This window comes from Pteronotus mesoamericanus, unplaced genomic scaffold (assembly GCF_021234165.1).
Source record: "Pteronotus mesoamericanus isolate MK-2021 breed Mesoamerican mustached bat unplaced genomic scaffold, CSHL_Meso_final contig_73, whole genome shotgun sequence".
In the NCBI taxonomy this organism is placed as follows: domain Eukaryota; kingdom Metazoa; phylum Chordata; class Mammalia; order Chiroptera; family Mormoopidae; genus Pteronotus; species Pteronotus mesoamericanus.
This window is the reverse complement of record NW_026555245.1, coordinates 1,564,075-1,573,657: the sequence shown is the minus strand read 5'-3', so window position 1 is coordinate 1,573,657 and position 9,583 is coordinate 1,564,075.

Genomic DNA, 9,583 nt, shown 5'->3' with positions numbered 1-9,583 from the left:
TTTCTTGTATTTTTGTTAATGGGAGAATACAAAATATATTCAGACTTCCCATCAATATTTACAGAGCACCTACCATGCCCCAACCACTGGGCTAGGCACCAGAAATACAAAAATGAACCAAATTCAGTCCATTTACACACAAATAACATATAATACTTCTAGGCAAATAAAAATGTATTAGATTAATCTCATATATGTGCTACCTGAATATAAAATCCTGGCTTCCTATGTCCAGGAAAGGGTTTAAAGCAAGTATTTGTATGTTCTGCCCAAAAGGGCATGATTTCAGATAGATTTGGAAAGTTATTCATCCCATTAAAGGAAGAAAATAACTCCTCATGTTTATTAAGCAAGACAGGCAAGGACTACAAGGCTGATAAAAATAAACCACTCATATTACCTTGATTCTTCATTCTGGAGCCCCCTTTGCAAACATGTATGAAAACAAGATCCCTTTCCTAGGAAATGCACATAGAACCTTGCATACAGCTTTAGGGGTTCATAACCTAATTAAAGCTCATACCTAGACTGTCTAGGGTACCCAATTTAGATAAGCAGAGAAAAAAGCCAATGGTGACAGTCTAGTAAATGTCAACATTTAGAGGCAAAAGAGCACTTAAGGGAAGTTAACCAGAGAAGAGACATTGAAGGAAATTGGCATCATCAGAAATGAGTTAGATTGTGGGGATTCGTCATCCAGGGCAGTTCTCTGAGTCATCAGTCATCACTGGTTGATAAAATATAAGTGCAAATGCAACAAAATGGAGAAATCTATATTCACCAAACTCCCCTAGCGGGGCTTAACAAATGTGATTAAAATGGAATACTTAGATAACCCACTTGAAAAGGAGAGTGATGGCCCTAAAGGACATACTCTAAAAATAAAACATAGTTCCCTTAATTGCCTTCTAAAGAAGGCAGGTCAGTTTTATTTTTGCTAAGTAGAGTTTATAGGTTCGGGGCCAAAGCTGAACTGTTTAGAGTGGGAGTGGGGATGGAACCTGGGAAGCTTCTCTGCCTTCAAACCTACACAGTCAGTGCTCAGCCCCTCCTCTCCATCATTATCACCACCACCACCATCATCACCATCATCATCATCACCATCATCATCATCATCATCATCATCATCAACATCCTTGATAACACTTATTTTGTTCCAGGCATGGCTCTAAACACTTTACATGGACTAATTTATTGAATCTCACAACCATCCTATGATGTAGATATTATGATCCCCATTTTACAGACAAGGTAGAGAAGAAGAGCTAAGATTTAAACACAAGGAATCTAAATCTAGAGCCTTCTTTCTTAGTTACACTGTGATACTGACAACATTCAAGTGAGAGTTCTGAAAAAACAGAATAATTTTGATTTGTCCAGGATGCCCATATGTCTTGGTTTGAGCCCATGTCTTAGACCTTCCTTGAGTCAGAGAAGATAGAAAAACAAAAGAGCATAGTGTCCTAGAAGCCAAGGGACAAAAAAGGAAAGAGTAATCAGCTTCTCAAATTTTTTAGAGGCATCACCTAGGGAGAGGACTGAAAAATAACCTTTGGTATAAGTCGTGGCTTTGGTGAGAGCAATTCTTATAGAGCGATGAGAGTGGGAGCCATACTGCAATGAGCTGAAAAGTGAATGAGAGGTAGAAAGAAATAATTGAGTGCATACTGCTTTTTCAATAAGATCTCTAGCTAAGAGGACAGAAAATAAATTTACTTCAGGATAAGGAAGTTCAAATTAAACCCCACTCCTTCCAATCCCTGATCCCTACCCTCCACTCCCAGCCTCCCCTTCCAAACCTACCTCATTCTTTTGTAGGAGAGCTAACATTTGTGGCACCCTAATGAAGAAGTGACCACTAAGTTCCTTATATTTGTTATCTCACTTCATTTTCTTACTAGCCTTGTTAGGATTATTTCCTTACTTAACAGAAGAAAATGCAGAGAGGCTCAAAGAGGTTGAGTTACATAGCCAAGAAATCCAATCTGAACTCAGGATGGTCTCCTTACAAAGCTCTTGAGGTTTGGAATAACTTACATTAAGGAAAGAAGCCTGGGGATATCAGTAACCTGAGGTAAAGGAGCTAAAGCCAAAGGAGACACTGGAGGAATAGGGTACAGAGAAAAGAGGAAATCATTGATGGGACAAGGTCCATAATTTTTTCCCCCTTTCTACTAGGTTTTCCCTTTAACTATTACATCTCCTAAATCTAATTTTTAAAAACTCATTCACTCCTCCAGCTTTAGTCTCATTTCTCTTCTTCCTTTCAGAGCAAAATTTCTTGAAGTAGTTGCCCACACTTGGTATCTCCACTTCTTCTTATTCCTATTGTGCTCTAGACACACTCCGAAGAAAGCTTTTTCTCCTCCATACTTCACCAAACCATTCTTATTTGACCAGCAGGAACCTTCACATTGCTATATATAGCAGCTGATTTAAGGACCAGTCTCGCCTTATTTGACCAGCAGCAGCATTTAACACGGTTGGTCACTCCCTCCTGCAGGAGACTCTCTCCTTACTTGGCTTCTGGGATGCCACCTAATATTGATTCCAGCTACTCCTTCTCTGTCCCCTTTGCTGGCTTGGCTTCTCTCTCCACAAGACCACAGAGCTCAAGCCTAAGCTTGCCCCTACAGTCTCGTCTACTTTATCTTCTATTTCTCTGTCCCACTCCCTCACTCCACTGTCCCCGCTTTCTTTCCCCCAATTCAGCAAGCATGCTCCTGTCTATGCACTTCCTGTCTCCTCTGTCTCCAGATGTTCTCTGACCACACAAGCCCCAGCCACTCTCTCACCCCTTACAGACTTTATTTCTCTTCTAGCACTTATCACTACCTGATACATAACTATTTGTTAGTTTGTTCATTTACTGTCTTTCTCCACTAGACTATGAGCTCCACAAGAGCAGAGACTCAGCATGTCTCGTGTACTGCTGTACTACCTGCCTAGAGCAATGCCCAGCACATAGAAAATAGTTAATAAGTATTGGTTCGATGTCTAAATGAAAGGAGGCAGCAAGTTGGGATCCATAACCCAAGTGGAGAGGTTGGCCTTGGAAAGCAGAAGGCATAGCCCTTCCTCTGAGAAAAGAAGAAACATGTCCAGATGGGCCTTTATTGATAAGTTTAGTGATAGTTGGAAGTGGAGGACGTTAGTCAATTCTGCACTTTAGAGCTTGCAGCTGGGAAGGCAGGATGATGGATCAGGGGAATGCATTGAGAGTGAGGGCAGATGAGATTAAGAAGGACTGTAAAGAAAGTAGTAAAGTTAGGAATTGCCATCGCAGCACTTAGGGATGAGTAAAAACATTGCCACATGGCTGTAGTCTAGGTGGCCCAGAACATTCAGGTCATTGGTTGGCAACTCTTACTCATCTGGATCTCAAGATAGATAGAGGATTAAAACTCTAGGTGTGGTGATCAGTGGCATATTGGTAGTGGTGGAAGCTGGGATTGGGAGCTAAATCTGAAAGTGTTCAGAACAAGTAAACAGCATGCCAAGGAAACAGTCAATACCTAAGGTGTGCATGAAGGATGCGGAGCTGCTGAAAAGACAGAGGGAGTCTGCTGGTCCTCAGGAGGTGAAGAGGAGAGAGGAAGTAGGGAAATCCAGGAAGGAGAAAACTTCAAAAAGAAGGGAGGAGTCATTGGTGTCAAATGTTGAAAAGAGGTCAAACAGAAGAAGAACCAACTATTCCAACTGATTATTAAAGAATTATGGGTTTGGCAATTATGTCGCTACTAGATATTCACTGATTCTGTTGCATTAAAACAATGTTTAGTTTACTTGTTAAACTGCTAGTCAGTAGTTTTCCAAGCAGGGCTGTACATTAGAATCCACCAGAGGGCTTTTCAAATATTAATGCCTGAACTTTCTCCTTGAATAATTACAGCAGGATGTCAGAGAGGTGGGTCCCAGGGCTTAGTTCATTATGAAAGTCCCAGGGGGGTGTAATGAGTAGCCAGAATTGAAAAGTACTGTTAGAAGGAAACTGGGCTTTCTACAATAACCACATGGGGAACCTCTATGCCTAGCACATATGGGGCAACCCCAGAGGACAGAAAACTTTGGTCCTTGGGATAAGGGAACCAGTCTTTTGAGATGCTGGTGGATCTTGCCTCAGCACCTAAGCCTACAGATAAGATGGTCCCCCTCTCTGCCAGGTACCCACTGCCTACTTGCTTCCTGGGTTTGGCAGATCCCTCAAACAAAGACCCTGGTCTGTCAGCATCAACATCCTCATATACTGAGCTCTTCATTGTACTAGGCACTTGCTAAGAGCAATACATCTGCATTAACGCAACTCACTTAATGTGACATTCCTATAAAGTAGGTTCAGTTTTTAATTCCTATTTCATGGGATAAAGAAACTAAGGCTTATAAAGTAACATGCCCAAAAATCATGAAACTAGAAAAATGCAGAGCAGGGACACTAATCCAGCTCTGGCTCACTCCACAGCCCAAGCTCTGAACCATGTCTACATCGTACTGCTCTGCTCCATTGCTGGGGGGTGGAATCCTCTACCTGCCTGAGCACCTCCCACTTCAGCTTCCCCGGAGTATTGCCCTCCTAGCTCTACCTCTGCCAGGCTGGACCCTTCCTTGCAATGAACAGCTGCCCAAGATGCTGACATTAAATCTTTTCCTTGGTATTAGAGGAGAAGTTCTGTCTTTTACCTTTGACTTTTTACACACATTGACTTCTGTTAAAAGGATTCAGGGTTACCAAAGTCTAATGCAAATGAGGACTGACCCTTAAAAATCCATGCAAGCAGAACACAGGATTTTTAAAAAAAAGATATAAAATTGTTATTTCCATGGCTTTAGCAATTAGTTCTCAGAAAAGAACATTCCAGAGAAACAAATTAGGTAGAAATCCATGAACTAACCAAATTAGGCTTTATTATTGACACTGTAGTTCAATAAGACATTACTTACTATTGAGCAGGCAACCAGTTTTTTGTTTTTCATGCATTAAGTCTTGGGTCCTTTCTGCCACAAGTACTTCCAGGTGTTTGCTGTAATTTCTCCATTTAAGCATCCATTACAAAGAGAAATTATTTCATGGGAACAATTTGCTCCCTGTTTATTAATCTCTGATTCTGTGAAAGCTTCTAGGAGGCAAGGGAATTTACATAGGGGGCCCTTGCTTATAATTATCATCCCCTTGTGATCAGTAACCCAGCCAGCTATGGGGGGGGGTGCGCCGAGACTTGCCCTGAATGCTCTGGTAAATCCATACCTCAATGGATGCAGTTAGTGGGACCTGGAAAGCTGCCCAAGCTTACCAAAGATAGCACCATGTCTGCTGGACTAACTTTGTTGGGGTCTTGTATAAAACCTTCATTGCTTGTTCAAACATGGGTCTTTGGGATGGGCTGTTTTCCTTATACCTCCTAATCAACTGCACTGATCAAAAATAACAATCACACACTGATTTACAAATATTCTGAACAGAATTGCAGAACGGAACAATTTGGAATCATCTATTGATTCCAAAATTGTTGGAGTTTCTTTATCCCATGAAATAGGAATTAAAAACTGAATAGAGCTCAAATCTATTGGGTTTCTGTATCCTTTTGAACCTTAGCCCCATCAGCCAGGAAGATTTGGTTGAGCTTTACACTTAGTAGCTCAAACTACTAAATCAGTATGTGTGATTTTTGTTCATTTTACAAATACAAAATTTGATAATAAAATGCAATATTCTTTTTCAGATCACATATGATATGTGCTCTTATTAGGGATCATTCCCAGTTCTGATATGCAATCTGTGTCTGCCTGCTTTGACTCATTGATGAAGTATCCCGTTTTTATTTTAAAGATAAGGAAACTAAAGCCCAGAAATTCTATGATGCCAGAGGCCTGGGGGATTAAGCAATTAAAATCATAGCTGGGGCTAGATCGATGGATGGTGTAACACCACTGGCTGATCCTCTCCACTCCATCATTGTCCCATAAACTTTACCTAACCCTTTTACAATCACAATTCTCATTTTGTGTTTTAGTAAATTATTTCCTATCAATTACACAAATTATCATAAGCCATATGCATACCTAAATCCCAAAATAACAGGTGTTGTAGCGCCATAGCTGGTCTGTAGCTGGGGCATGCTGCTTGGTTTTCATCATCATATGTGTCACTTTGTCACTGTGTGTTGATGGCACCAGAGATTTACAGTAAGGCTGGGCTTCCATCACAGGATCCTGCCCCCTCTCTTCTCTCTCCACATCTTCCCCATAAGAGGCTTCATCTCCATCCACAGCTCCTTTACAGCCATAAATAGCGGTGGTCACCATATTGCTGTCTCCAATTGAGCCTCTGATCAAAGTTCCCAACACATATTCCAGGTGCCTACTGGACCATCTCCACTAGAAAAATGCCAAGAAGAAGTTATTACTTGAGGCAATAGTTTACTCTTATTGATATATCTCTTTCCAAGATACAACATGAGTTCCTGCTTAGTTGACGTGATGGATTCAGAGTCAGAACTCATTGAGCTCCCTTTCCCTCCTGACTTTCTTACCTCTGTATACTCTGAGAAGCAAGAATAGCAATTCTCAGGCCTCTCTGTAATCGAGAGGATGTTCCACAGAACAAGGCTCTTCTTTTTATGAGAGGAGAAAAAAGAAATGGAGGGAAAAAAACTTAGCATTAAAAATAATCAAGGGAACCTCTGGCCAAGATGGAGGCATAGGTAAACACTGATCAACTCCCCTGCACAACCACATCAAAATTACAAATAGACCATAGAAAAACCATCATTCAGAATCATCAGAAATCAAGCTGAATGGAAGTCCTACAACTACAGAATTAAAGAAGAAACTACTTTGAGGCTGTAGGAAGGGTGGACACGTGAAATGGGTTGGTCCCACACCCATATGTGTTGAATAAAAATTGGCCACAATCAAATCTAAAAAAACAAAAGAAACAAGCGAGCAGAACAGAAACAGAATCATAGATAAAGAGAACGTTTTGAAAGTTGCCAGATGGGCAGGGATTCGGGGGGGATGGACAAAAAAGGTAAAGGGTTTAAGAATCACAAATTGGCAGCTTCAGAATAATCATGGGGATGTAGAATACAGCATAGGGAACAGAGAAGCCAAAGAACTTGTATGCACGACCCATGGACGTGGGCAATGGTGTGGGGATTGCCTGAGGGAGTGGGGTTGGGTGGAGGAGGGTGAAAGGGGAAAAACTGGGACAACTGTAATAGAATAAACAATAAAAAAAGTAAAAGAAATGAGAAATAATCAAAACAGAAGTATGTACCAAAAAATCTATAGAGCAAAAATAATTTTTAACCCCCCTGAGAGCTATCCTTGCTTTCACTGGCTTATTTATTTATTAATTCATTTAATTAATATTTACTGAGCACCTATCATGTCTCAACTATGATCTAAGCACTTGGGATACAGCAAAAGCAAAACAAAGGCTCTGCTCTCAAGAAGTTTATAGTCTGGAAGTGGAACACAGCAATCCACCAAACATATATAATTTGCCACTTTGTGTTAAGACAACAGAAGAGAGTCTAGGAAATAAATCTATATCAATGACAGACCATGTACTCTAAGCCAGGTGAGGATGAAAAGAGAGTATGAGAGGGAATGAGGTACAGCCAGGTCAATAGCTTGGACCTCCCAGCCTAATACATTGGTGGGGCTAGGAAACTAAAGGGAATTTGATAGAAGAATAGAAGGTGGAGGTTAAAGAGTGAGATATTGACATAGAGAATTTGGAGGGGATCCAATTATGGGCAATGATGACATATCAGGTTGAGATATCGAAATGCATAGCTGAGGCAGGTAAAGGACAAGATCATGGGAGGAGATGAGGGTCAAAGGATTGGTAGGAAGGGTATTGGACACACTGTCCTCACGGATTGTGGTTGCCCATAATTATAATGGATGCTGGGCTGGAGAGAGAGAAACAGGGATCCTGGGACTAAATCTGTGTCCTTCCACCAGCAGACTAAATGGGAGTCAGGGAGTGAGCTGGAGCCTTAAACAGGTCTCTCAGTCTTCTGGGTCTCAGCTGCCTCATCTGAAAACAAAATAACACAAATAAATAATCTATAAGATAATTTACAGTTAATAGCTCTAGTTCTGGGTGGCCCAAAGGGACAAGCTGAGATGGTTGATTCAACCTGTTAGCTGCTCTCTGACAGGTAAAAAGAGCAAGTTAGCAAGTGTATGAATTTATCTGTTAAAAAAGCATTTAGAATTACACTGTGAATTAGGCATTCCCTTATGAGATCTACTCTGCAGCCCTTGCTAAGTGCTTTCATTAACCACAAAGGAAAGAAAATTCTATTTTGCCACCAATACCCAACTCTCTTTCTTCTTTCTGCTATGTCACTCCCACCACTAAAGAGCTGACACTGCTCCTTTCTGATCACATGTGACTTTCTCAACCTGGCATTTAAGAATCTCCGCCAAAGGGCCCCTTCTAAACATTCAGTCACTTTCAGTGCTCCCCAACACGGGCTGATCAACTTAAACAATGCTGCTCAGGCCCTTTACTCCCAACTACCCTGCACAGCCCACACCCTCTCCCACCCAACACACTTACTCCTATAGAGGACAGAGTGATGTCAGCCTAGTGCCTGGATAGACAAGTTCCATTTATGGTTACTGCTCAGTGAGGAAATAACCTTACTCATCTGCACTTGTCTGAGAGAACCTACTTTCAGATAGTGATGAGAAATCGTGACTAGCATGAGCTAATCCCCATGAAGAGTGGTCATTTGTTTAGTGTTTTGTTTTGTTTTGTTTTCAGGCTCTGTGGAATTATACTTAAATTGCATGATTGTTCTTGAAAATTAATTTACTTATATATTAAAGCTGGGCAGTAATCAGATAATTGGGAAAAATGAGATGGATTTTTCTCATTATATACTATCATCTCTCTTTCTATTTCTCTTTGCATTTATTTTAAAGTACCAAGATCAGTCAATAATGTTTGAGCATTCTGGTTGAAATTTCCGCATCCCTTGATTTATCTGTTAAATGGCATTCAGAAGCATGTAAAACTATTAGTCAATACAATTGCCAAGGGTTTTACCTTTAAAATAATAAAATGAAAATAATTTCAAGGAACCATGCTCCACCCTCACTCACCTCCATTTCTGTTATAGACAATGTTTTTATGACAGTTTTGGTCTCTGTTGAAAACATGTATAATTTCTGCACTCTGTTGGAATTTATAAACCTGGAGAGAAATTTCTTAAAATAAATAAACAAAATATAAGGGTGAGAAGAATATATTTAAGGACTCACATCCTGGAGAACAAAATCCATGCTCAACATCGTTATGATTGGAATGTGGTCAAATGAAACAAATCCCAAAGGGCCTCTGTGTTCCAGATGCAGCCAGAGTATTTTTAGTGCTGCTCTCCTTCAACTCAATAGGCCTACATTTGGATGGGAGAACTCATCCTAATACCCAGAAGACTTTATAGTATAGGATGTTTGTTCAGTGCTTTTTCAACACAAAAGCATACATTATTCAAATATACATGAGGAGGAGGAAGTAGAGGGTGATGATGATGATGGTAATAAATATATCTTACTCTCTCTTAAA